Source organism: Odontesthes bonariensis, chromosome 11, assembly GCF_027942865.1.
Source record: "Odontesthes bonariensis isolate fOdoBon6 chromosome 11, fOdoBon6.hap1, whole genome shotgun sequence".
Lineage (NCBI taxonomy): Eukaryota > Metazoa > Chordata > Actinopteri > Atheriniformes > Atherinopsidae > Odontesthes > Odontesthes bonariensis.
Genome location: NC_134516.1, coordinates 25255022 through 25268250, shown reverse-complemented (window position 1 = coordinate 25268250; position 13229 = coordinate 25255022).

The following is a 13229-nucleotide window of genomic DNA, read 5'->3' as shown; positions in this document are numbered from 1 at the left end:
AAATTCTGAAAAGGGAACTTTTCTTGCTACAATATTTCTAAACGATAGAAGGAAGCAGTCTTGTCCAAGTTGTTCACTTAAACATGTTGATGACCGCTGGTTTAAATGAATAAAAGTAACAGTGGTGATAATACATGACATTCTTTACACTAACCCTTTGTTCCAGCGTCCAACCCAGAGGTCTGCAGCCATTCAGCTCAACAGCCATCAGGGAAACATGGTCTGTTTTCACTCAACCTTCGTTTCTCTCTACAACAACTCTTTACACTGAGGTACAGAGCTCTATAAACCTGTCATCTAACCATTAAAGACCCAGAAGTATTACCACCACCAGGTTCAATTCATGTAACCCAGAGACTTTAAACACAAATAATGAAGATTAGCTCCTGAACCTCTCAAATCTGCAGACTGAGAGCCAGAAAACGTCCCACCACAACAATCTGCCCACTGATTTTCTTCTAGCAGATCATTCAGCCTGCAGCACATGTTGAGTCTGAGCACATCTGGATCTGCAGCTCAGAGAGAGGAGATGAAACCAGGAAACACTTTGCTGTTTTTAACCAGGAAAAACTCAAACTTTGACACTTTTTCCACATCTAATGGAAAAGCAGAATGAGCAAAGGATACACAGAGCCTCAACACTCGTCCTCGTGTCTTTAGCGTCCTCCACACTGACCTGTGGCCCGGTGGAACCGGAGGATGAGCCGGCTCTGTTCCTGGTGGAAGGGCTCGGATCCTGGTTCTGCTGCTCCATTCTGGTCCTGGTCCTCTGACTGATGGACTCTGTCTGAAACTGTCAGTACATACGATAAGATCCAGCTGTGGCGTGCAGCGTGTTAAACCACACCCACTTTTCTTCTTCTCTTGATAACCTTTCTGCACAGTTTTTAACCATCCAGTCACATTTCATTAAACTTATTACTGTGGTTTTTATTTAAATCCCTGTGAACTTTAAAATGCTTCTTTAAAGACCCACTAAGGTCACAGTTCAAAATATTTGTAGCTTTTTGATCAAATTCAGAAATAAAAGTAATAATAACTCTGTAGACCGACACCCACTGTATGCAATATCCCATAAATCTCATCTGAGTCAGTGGAACATGATCAACTTAAATCATTTTACTACATTAACCCATTGGCGCCTAAAGCACCTGCAAAAAAAGCTGCTCAATGCCTAAGCCAGTTTTTAGAAAAGGTCCCCAATGCCTGAGGTTTTTTTTAACTAAAAACAATTAATTGAAAACACTTAAGAACAATTCAATAGTCTCAGCCTCTGAAACACATAAAGACATGAAATAAGTTGCATTTTAAAGGTTAAATTCTCTGCTTTTATTCCGTCATGTTCATTCAGCATTAACACCAACACATTTTCATTAAAAAAAAATGAAAAAGATGAGTCAATACACACACAAACACACACACAGACACACACATGATTCAGGATAATACCCAATGCTGCTATTTATTATACTACTATTACTATACTATAATCATCATTACTATTATTATCATCATTATTATTATTAGTAGTAGTAGTAAATGTAGGCACCACTTCAGCTACATTTCTGGCCATGATAGAGACGTCATTGCAAAATTATAATATCAGCAATAATAATGAATGATAAAAAGAAACTGCAATATATCTTGCATTGTGCAGTTATACTGTATACTTCAGTGACACGACTTCTAAAACATCATAGTTATACTGCAGTAATTCGCACCGGGCTCTCTCTTTTTTTTTTTACATAAGGGCAACGCCACTCAAATAAGAATGAGAAGTCGTCAGAATGAAGCGCAAGAATAAATAATTACCTCCAGATCATGTCAAAACGATCTTGTGCCATCACTCGGGCGACATTTGTCTGATACAGCCACTTGCTGTGCCTCCAGTAATCCCGGCGAGTTAGTAGTTTGATTATTCCAAAAGTTAGGCAGAGACCGATGAAAGATTTCATCTCCTGCTTTGACACGGGGCTCCACTTCGAGTTGGGTGGTGTGTGGCCGCGTGCCTGATCCGCATATAAGTTTGTCTGTGTCACCAACATATCCCAAACTTCATCAGAGAAAATATGCGAGAACACATCTAAAGGACTTGCATCTTCAGATATTGGCACCTTCAGCCCCGGTGTACGAGTAAACTTTTGTTGACGTCGGGGGCGAAATCCAGCGGACTGCCAGTCTACTTGAAAGCCAAAAAAATTCCTCGTCCTCATCCTCTCCAAACAAATACCAATCATTGTGCATTACATGCGCCTTGAAAATAATGATAAATGAACAATGTTGCGCTACGCAACATCCGGCGTCAATGGGTTAAGACAATAATCCTGTTTCCGGAAAGGGTCTCAATATCATCCCAAAGACTGAAGTTCATATTTTCTGTTTCTAAATGTGTTCTCATTTCCAGAAGCTGTCAGGGATCCAGGAAAGTAACACGGAGTAATCTCAGATTCGTCACATTTACACTCTGAAGCCCATCTTTGAACAGTTCAGTTCTCAGGGAGCTTCAGTCTGGACTGAGGCTTGAAACTGAGAAGATGTGATGGTTCAGTGGGGGAATCATCTGGTTCTGTGTGGCGGACAGCACGTCAGCTGGAGCTGTCTGACTGATCTGAGACGCTCTGAAGAACAACATGAAGTGGACCTTTCTGAGGCCGTCCTTTAAATATAAAGGAGTGTTTTTCTGGCATCAGAAGTGCTCGTCCAGCGATTCATTCCAGAAAGCTGCTTTAGTGAAAGCTAAAGTTTGAGATGAAGGAAACTCTCAGACCCGTAAAACGCTGAAATGTTTTTCAACCCAAATAACCTACAATCTCCTTTATTTAGATTCTGAAATGATCTTAACTGGTAAACTTATGTGTCCAGTAGAAGAGTAAGTGATCTTTTGTTGTGGTCAGATTAGAGTATCAGCTCCTAAAAGTTGCACAGATCCTCCTAATAAAGATCATTTTAACTGCAGATGTGGGCAGGTGGACTTAAAGAGTAAAGATATGTACAACCTTTTTATCATCTGGTCAGTCAAGTCTTTAAAATAATGCTATGACTCCTCTTCACACAACTTAAACTCTTCATGTAATTAAAGGATTTATATTGAGCATAATTAAGTCCCATTTTAAGATCTAATCATGAAATATGGCATATTGTGTACATTAAACACATCAAATCACATGTTCCACAGTTTTATCAAAAAGACAAATGATGCTCAGATAAGTCTGGAAAGAACTATTCTAAATTTTACATTGATCATCAAACTTTTTAAATCACAAAAGATTTCAGCAAAACTACAGAAAGAAGTTTAGAAAACTGCAGCTTTAGTGGAAAATGTGACAGGATGGTCAAAAAGTGCCCCAAAAGGTTAGAAAAGAGGAAGAAAAGGGCCCAGAAGTATGTTTCACACACAGCTAAAAGGATAAAGCTCCATTTTATTTGGCCATCTTGCCGGCTTATTGAAATCTATAGCTGAGGCTGGGTTTCTGGTATTGTGCACAGCTTTGAGTACAACGGTTTGCAGAGCATTAGCATTTGCATTAGCATGACATGCTAACTATGGATAGCAGCCAGGTTATTTGAACTTTTTTACTCGCTGGTACATGTTCTGACTGCCCGTGTCCAGGAGCAGGAATCAAACCAACGACACAGAGCACTTTGAAGACATTTCTGCTAATGTTTGACCGCAACATGTATTATTTTCTGGACTTACCTGCAGCTTCCTGTAGTGATGTTCCTGTAGATGTGCCGAGCAGAGTGGTGTAAAGAGAGAGCAGCGACACTCCTTCTATAGAAAGAAAGGAATGCGGAAGTCACGTGGGTCACTGAGCCGCCGATAGGTCCAGATAGTCCCAAACACCAGCAGTTCCACCGTGGAACGCCGTTCATTTTTGGGGTTTCTCAAGTATTATTTCCGGTAAGTTGATGAAATTACATTTTTTGGCACTGTGAGGCACGAGCTGATTGTTCTTTAACTAATTAAGTAAGTTAAGTTTTAGTGAATTAACCGTGCTAACCAGCTAGTTGGAGTTTAGCTGCAGCTAGCTAATGTGAGCAAGACGGGTCCAAACGGGTCTCAGGACATTCACTTATTACTGTCTGATTCAACTTTTTAAAATATTCAGCCACTTTTGAAATATTATACTTTAGAATTACTCTTTCCCTTCCTGTACTGTATCTATACTGGCAGACTGATATGGTTCATTTAGTTGGAGTTATGTTATTGTTATTGACAGACAGAGGCGGCAGCATAAATGTGATTATCAGTAAAGAAAAATGTGATTGTGGAGATGAGTAATTATTTCATATTTTTCAGTTAAATCACCGACTCCAATGAACTGCTTAAGCATGTTATATACACATGATCAACAAGGTAACTAGATGCCATTTTCTCCGTGTCCTCCAAAATAATCAGAGCTGAATCAAAATGTTTCAACAACAAACACTTGAAAAATTGTAACCTTTACAAAGTTGGTATTTACTGCAGGCTGTTAGTTTGGTTTCATTCCTTCATTTAGTGTTTCATCATACAGTCAACCTGAGACTAAGATCTCTATTAGAAGACAGGAAATGAAGAATTATGTACAATAACATATCAGCAAGAATAAATAACTGTATGACATTTATAAAAATAAAACAACTATGATCAAAGTATTCCGGTTTACACTGCTGACATTCATGTTCATCTTCATGTTTTCAGGGGGACTGATTGTGAGAGGTGAGCTGGGCGATGAGCAGCTGGGTGGAACTTGCCCGTCCTGTCAGTGATGGAGTGATGCACCAGCTGGTGAGTGGAATGCTGCACAGCTGGAGCTGGCTGGGTGATGGGGAGGCTGTCAGAATAAAAGTGATCAGAAATGAATTTATCACCTAATAAAGCTAATGCAAACATGGCAACACTAAAATGTCCTGAAGAAGCCGGATGATGTATGAATATAATAACTTCTATGCAATTAGTGAAATAGAAATCAAATGTCAGGGAGCAAAAAGATAAACGCAGCATCCATATGTACTGGTGTTGAAGCTGCCGCGGGTGGAGGGATGCTTGCAAAGGAGAGACCAAGCGTCTCCATGGCAACAGGCGAGGTGTTTGGTGGGGGCTCGCTTGTTGTGGGACCAGATGCTGTTTTCTCTTCATGTTCTTTGTCTGGCTTTTACTCCCCAGATGCCCAGCTTTGGACAGCACTTTTTTTCTTTCATTCAGGAGATGCTTTGCTGCCATTCTCAGTCTGAGCCTGATGAGTCTGCTGGTTATTTTCCTCTGTACATCATGACATGAAGGGAGCACGCTTTCCAGCAGCCTTGCTTCTCTCTGTAGAGCATCTGTGGCATTTGGGAGTTCCATGAAAGATGCACTGGACCTTTTTCAGAAAAGCTCCTCAGTTTTCTGGAGCAGACTGAAGGCCGACAGAGCACTCCTGGTTTGAATTCCCTCAGCGTCAGTAAGGTACCGTGCTCTTCTTCCAGGCTGTCATCATTTTGCTTAATTGCACTTTGGCGTCCATCACAGATGTTGGAATGTTTGATTACTTTGTTTACGCTGTATCCTGTAAGATGGTGGAGAGTACATGTTTCGCTGTTTGTGAGATCAGGAGTGCCTTTGTGTCCGATCAGCTGGTCCACACTCAGGCCAGGACTGGGAAATGTCTCCTTAATGTCCAGGAACTCTGCCAAAAGCCTGCTGCCTCCTGACTCCTGATAGCTTCCTGATTGGACTGCGGTAAGAAACTGCCCGACTGAGATTGATCTCAGTGCCTGGTGTTGGGACAGGATTCCTTTGCCTTATGCAGCTGAACAGGTTTTTAATGCAGTCCTGGGTAAATCAGCTCGTCAACACAAACATGTGTCCGTGGTCCAGCATGTCTTTTTGGATTGATAAAATTGTAGATGTTGCCATGACAATTCCTGTGTGGACTGGTTTCCAGCGGCCCATTTGACCAATCTTTAGTCCACAGAAGAGTTGCACCATGTGTTGGAGGAATTCAGTGGCTTTGCTGTACTCTTCCATCTTGTGTCTGCTCAGTGCCGTCACAGGGTGGCCAGAGGACATGATGTCCCACCAGTGGGTCACCTGCTGCAGAAGCCATGCTGAGGCAGGTTAGAGGCAGGTCGCTGCTCCCGCTCCAGCACCTGTTTCACACCTGCGCTTGCTGACTTACTGAGGACATTCTTTGCAGGCCCCACCGTCTGTGATGGAAAATGAATTATTCTCCTTTAGCATCAGAATCAGAACAGAACAGCCTTTATTGTCACTTCAGTGTGGAGGTACAACGAAATTGAAGGTGCTCCCGCAGAGCCATCCTGCACCACAAAGGTTCAAAAACAAGGCAAAAAACCCCAACAACATAAAGGACATTATAAACATAAAAACATTTGGATAAAGGATATATAAAGGATAAAAGTGGCTGCAGGTGTTGCACAGGCATGGTAGGGGTAGCCGTGCTGTTAGGCTGCTGAGAGGTAGGAGGAGCTAGGTGTGTGTGCTGTTCTTCAGGGCTGTTTGGGGGAAGAAACTGTCTGTTAGCCTGCTGGTGCGGGACCTTGTGGACCTGTAGCGTCTCCCAGGGCAACAGATCTAGCAGGCGGTAGGCAGGGTGTGAGCGGCCTCCTGTGATGGCCTTGGTTTCAATTCAATTTTAGGGCCCCTGCTTTTTTCCCTGTGCTTGCTGCCCCTGGGTTACATCCTGAGAAAGCATGGTATCTCTTTCCATTGCTATGCTGATGACAGCCAGATCTATGTGCCCCTAAGGAAGAAGGATGCTTTTTCTATTAAACCACTTCTGTTATGTCTTGAAGACATTAAAGTCTGGATGTCCTTAAACTTTTTAAAATTCAATGAGAAGAAGACAGAAGTGATGGTGTTCGGTCCCAGTGGCTCTTGTACTGTGGCTCCCCTCCTGTTGACTTAGGCCCCTTGGTGCAATACAGGAAGCCAACAGTCACAAACTTGGGTTTTAAGATGGACAGTGATTTTAAATTGGACCGGCAAATTTGTGCAGTAGTGAAGTCCAGCTTTTTTTATCTCAGGCAGCTGGCAACACACACACACACACACACACACACACACACACGCTTACTGCAGTACTGTTAAGAACTGAAAGACAGCTGCTGGATGTACAGACACAATGAGATACTGATCATGTGGTCTCACTGTGAAAATGACGGAGATGGGTTAACTCCCAAATGGTCGGAATATTCCTTTAATGCACAAGGCTGGAAGGCAGGGTTGAAATGGTGACAGTTTCCTACATTTCCCTGTTGTAATGTCATGTTTCTGTTTGCTTTCATCACAGGATGGTGACACAGATGAGACCTGGGCACCAGTATCTGTCGGGCTGCCCAGATGTCCGTGCAGATGTGCAGCTCACTGCAAAACAGCTGCACCTTCCCCCAGTGTCCACTGCCATCATTGCTGAGGGAGGTATTGTAACGGATGATCTGCAGAACCTGCCGGAGGCGCTTTGCCTCTTGTTTGGACGGTCATATGCTCCACATTTGGACCCCCTATAGCCATGAAAAACACTTTCTCTCACTGCAGTGAAGTAGATTTGCTTGCTGCTGATATCGGACACACAGCTCTTGACAATGAAAACATTTTGAAATCTGTGACTTATTTGGAGAACAAGTTTAAACCTTTAGAAGCTGCGTATGTACAGTGTGCTGATAAAAGCCATGAATGTCCTCAGCTGATTCTGACTGTTGCCGGCCAGCCTGTTTCTTTCTGAGTCGACTCCGGAGCAGCGAGCTCTGTCCTTCACTCATCTGCTTTTCCTGCTAACGAGCTGAAAATGAGGGGACACATGTCTGTTCTGTGGAGGCATCAGGCAGGTGGTGAAGGAAAAGCTAAGCATTCCTCTCCGTTGTGTTCCCCCGCAGCTGTTTAGCTTCCTGACCTGCGTCCGCTCAGTCTGCTCGGCACAGGTCTGAGGTGCAGATCGGGCATTTGTCTGAGCTGCGCACCGGACGGCCTGCAGGTGGGGAATGTCCCCGAGCTCCACCAGGACACATTTACTGCTGTTGGCTTTGAAGCTCAGCAGCCCTTACATGTGTATCAGTGGAAAACTGAGCGCACACCAGTGATAACAGAGCTGATGCAAAGCATCTGCAACTTTGTTTCTCCAGCAGACGCCGATTTGATGTCACCTTTAGATTTCCGTTGCACTGCTTCTGTGTCTGACGGGCCCGACCAACCTGATGAGGAGAACTGCTTTGGTGTGCAAAAAGAACCTGTTGTGGCCACTGATCTGTGCTGGAACACACACGTCTGCTTTGTTGGGAACTCTTACACCGGACCAGGACACACTTTCCATTCTCTACGACTCTGAAGCTCACGTTTCACTCTGAGAATTCACACAAGACAAATGGCAAGACTGAGGACAGTCTGTGAACCAGTGTGGGAACACGTGGGACTGGACCTTTACTCCAGACACACTTTGTGTTCAGAGGCTCTGCATTGCCTACTTCTGAGCAGCGCATTTTCAACAGAGCAACTACTTCTTTAGTTACTGAGGTGCAGCTTCTTATGTCTTGGCTTGGTGTGCTCAATGCACGTACGCTTTCACACTCTTGCGTTAAGTGTGACTCATATTCTAACACTATAAACGTAGTAATCAAAATCTTAAACCTTGTGCAAAACTTATGGTACAAGTATGCCTATTAATTTCAAAGATCAATCACACACAGGTTAAACCAAACAAGAAATTCAAAGTAGGAATGTCAAATTACTTATTAACACAGGCCAGAAATATTCACACAAAATATTCACACAATGGCCTTTCACACTTATTTCAATATTTACAAGTTATAATGCTCGTTTTTCAACTGAAAAAACCTGAATTCCAAGGGCTTGGTGTTACCACTCACGACCACGGCGCGCTGCTGCTCTCTTGTGGTGACTTGTGGAAACGGCACAGTCTCAATCCTTGTCCTCGTTGCAAGCCGACGCTATGTTTTGCAAGTCACTGCAATCGCAACGGTCCGAGTATATTGGCGAAAGACGAGCTGTAGTAATCTTCAAGCTGCGACGGTCCTTTCTTTCTCTCCCCTGTCCGTCTCGGCACGGCTGGTGAGAAGTTCACAGCGCGTAGTCCCTCGATGTTCTCGGGCTGAGCTGCATGTCTTCACTATAGCTGCTCCCAACTTTTCTTAACTGGTTGATGAAAGTGCAACGCTCCGACGGATGGTTTAAACATTTTATTACATGCATTTTCTGTCTTGCAAACGCCCAAGACCACCGTGAACACTGAAATAAAATACACGGTGGCAGATATACATTAGTGAAACCGTCATGTTTCTATCTATGAATTGCTTAACTGAAACGTGTTACATAAAATATCAATGCTCTCAAAAAACACAATTTACACACACCCAAACACAAGAATATTTCTCTCAATTGTTCATACCGTTCTAACCAGAAGGTTAGGAGTTGCTAGAAGTCCATTTCTTCATATTACACAGTCCTTTGTCTTTTCATATACCGCTGAGTATGAAACGAAACTCACCTTTTTCTATCAAGTGTATCACGTGACCAAGTGATGACCTAACTGCTGACGTGGTCAAGTGACGTTATTAATTAAACAATTTTCCCAAAGTATGCACATAATAATCAAAAATATACAAAATATTAAATGGATATTACAAGTAAAATAAATAAATTCACACAAAAAAAGCTTATGTTTCAGCGTTCGCTACAGTCCTCATACATTTAACTTTGTCCTGAGAAAGGAGAAGTTCCAAAAAGTCAAACAGGGACTAGTTTTGCATTTGACGTAGCCAAACTGCATGCGCCTGGAGAAGCCAAAAGCCTTACAGCACCTGGTATTCCCAGGCGGTCTCCCATCCAAGTACTACCCAGGCCCGACTCTGCTTAGCTTCTGAGATCGGACGAGATCAGGCGCGTTTTTTTATTATCAAAAAATACATATATCAAAATCCATATTCACATATATACACATTTAAACTATATATACACATATATTATTTAAAAAATAGTCAAGACAAAAAACAAAACTAGTGAGGCAACCTGTGTGTCTTCTCCCTCTCTCCCATCCCACAAACCTCCTCACCAAACCATAGAAATAAAAAATAATAACAGAAACACCGACATGACAAAACTAGACAAGTGAGACAGCCTGTAGGTCTTCTCCTTCTCCTCTCCTCCACAGGCCCCCTCACCAAACCATTGAAATAAATAAACACATTTAAAGCCGCCCTTGCTCTACCCAAAGTCTAACTTCACACCCCCATCCCCAATCTGTATGAAAGTGCTCCCCTCCACAAAACCCTCGGTGAAATCTTCTACCCCTAAGTGTGTTAAAACCCTGTGCACGTCCCTTTTCGTGATGCTTTTAAAAATACTCCACACCTCCACTTTCTTTTTTTCCGTAATGAGCTATGTCCCTCCTCATTTTTACAGCGTACCTGGCGTGACTTAAAACATAATTTAGCAAATTTGCATTCTTCCCTTCCATCCTTCCACTCACTCCAAACAACCACACCTCTCTCCAGCCCGTTTCCCCCCACACTTCTTTATCCCAACATCTATTTATGAGTTTTCTCATTTTCTTAAAATACCCTACCAGTTCCCCACATTCAACAAACTCATGCATACACGTTTCCACCCCCACACCGCACACATCACATTCTTTCTTTACATTCACATCAAATCTACTTATTACTAAATTATTAAAAATCCTGTTGTGCCTCAACATAAAATCAAAGTTTTCGCATTCAGGGGTGTTAAATTTAACCCTTAGGTTTCCCTCACTTTCCTGATCCCTGCCCTCCACATCAGCCTATTATATATTGTGCTCCCCCCACAAGTGATTTTTGGGTTTAAAAACACTGGCTGCTCCCACACCTGCCTCACATTCTTACATTCATACTCCACATTTTTCACAAACTCCCCCCACGCTCCCAGCACCTCCTTATGAAACTCAGACACTCCGCTCAACATACCTTCCTTCAAATCCATGTACACCGCACTCCCACCACATCAACCACATTCATCTATTGCCCTCCCTAGAAACACCTTCCACACTTGATCTTTTTTATTTTTTAAATATCTTACCATCATTTTCACTCTCATTGCTTTCTTTTTCCTTTCTAGATTTATTAGTTTTAACCCACCATCCTCGTACTCATTCTCCAACACCTCCCTAGCTATCCTCACTCCTTTCCCATCCCATAAAAACTCATTCACCATTCTCTCCATCTCCTTCAACACTCTCTCAGGCACATCCAACACATTCATCACATAACCAATCTTACTCATAATTAACGCATTCACCACCACCCCCCTCAGTGTCAGCCCTCTCCTTTCCCAAAACTCTGTCTTCTTAGCGCTGTTCATTATCCCTTCATACTGCATATCACAGGGAAGGAACAAGGATCCCTATCATTCGTCCCTCCCCATCATCCACACACTTCTTTATATTGCTTACTACTCCCCTCTTCACTAAAATAGCCACCCCTCTGGACTTTGCCCCACTATTGTTCACATACATTTCTCCCATCCATTCCTTCTTTACTTCTCTCATGCACTCCTCATCCCAATGTGTCTCTTGCACACACACAATATCCCCGTCACACACCTGCCAGGCTTGTTGCCTTCTGTTCTTGTCACGCATCCCATTTACATTAAACGATGTGATTTTTAACATAAACAGTATTATATACACAATTATTTTTCTCTTCATTTTAAACTCTTTTTCACCTTCCCAATCCTTTTCACTTCTCTTTTCCCCAAAGGCCTTTTTCTGGTTGCCATCACCTCCTCCATGTTATCCCCACTGCTGTCTGTATCTTCTCCCATTGCCCATTCACATTCCTGCCCTGCCCGCAAGTCCTCCCTTGACCCCCCTCTGCTCCTCCTGTTCTCCGTTGTGCTGCTCCTTGTTCCCTCCATTGCACTCTCGTGCGTAATGCCCCTGTTTTGTGCACTTATGGCATTTAAATTAAGGACATCCTCTCAGAATGTGTCCCGGCTGGATGCATAGCCGGCACACTGTCACTTGTCTGTCGTGTATTACTCTGAAGTATTCTCCCCCCTCCAGGGTTTCAAACTTTGTAGAATACGGCAGCGATTGTACTTTGTCATTAAATTGTACTTTGCAGAATCCCGTGCCGTCAGCCACGTCTGTTCCTGGCCATTTCCTTGTTTTTAATTGGCTGTCAGGTAGGGTGGGTGCGAGGAAGGATGCGGACTTCAGAAGTGAAAGCAAAACTGATTTATTATTTAAAAAAAACAAAGTTAACACAAAGCGCGGCTGAGCCGGAGACTGTGAAAACTAAACATGACTGTGACAAAAAAAAAAAAAAAAAAAAAACTTGACTTGCATGAAAATACTTAGCTTTGGCATGAAGACGTGGCGTGAAGGTGCAAGGATCTGACCCCGTGCATGGGGAAACCTGGAAACTAAATACTGAGGAGGGTGATTGGTGAGTGAGTGCAGCTGATGGGAAAACACAGGTGAGGGAAGGGAAGCTGATGGCAGGGCAGGAGAAAGACTGAGGTGGCACAGCATGGCCAAAACTAAAAACAAGACCTGAAGCTAAAACTTAACAAAACTAAGACATGAAAAACTGAAACATGGTAAAACTAAGAACTTAAACAGAAACTAAAAACCCACAGACATGATATCGGCGGAGTTGCCTTCACCCCCAAGTTGCTAGTTTATGGCAGATGTCCTCGTCAGTGATGTACGGGGGCAAGTTTAGAAAGGATACAACCAGTTCATTGCTTCTTACTTCCTTTGACATTATCTGCACTCCCTTTAATAAGAAGCCGTCCATGAGGCGCGCCCTGCCTTTCCCGTCCTGCATAGTTATTACATATGCGCTCTTTGCCTTTATTGTGCAGGCAAGAACTATACCGCAGCTTTCTTTCATTCCTCTCAGCAACTCCATTAATGTCACTTTGTCGTCCCCCGCGAGCTCCACAATCACTGTCAGCTCCTTTTTGAAGCCACCATCTTTCACATTCTCCCTTTCATTCCTCACGTTCCTCACATCATTCAAACTCGCATTCCTACTTTCTCCCTTCCGCATTCATTCTCCCTTTCTCTCTCTTTCTCACCATCATTCACTCGCCTGTCATGTGTTCTTTTCTGAGGCCCCGTTTACATGATAGGAAGACGCAGATATTTTCCTGCGGTTTGGCCTCTCATTTACACCAAAACCCCGTTTTTAATCACAGAAAACGATTATTTCTAAAAAACCAAAGTGGAGATTTCTGATAACGCCGG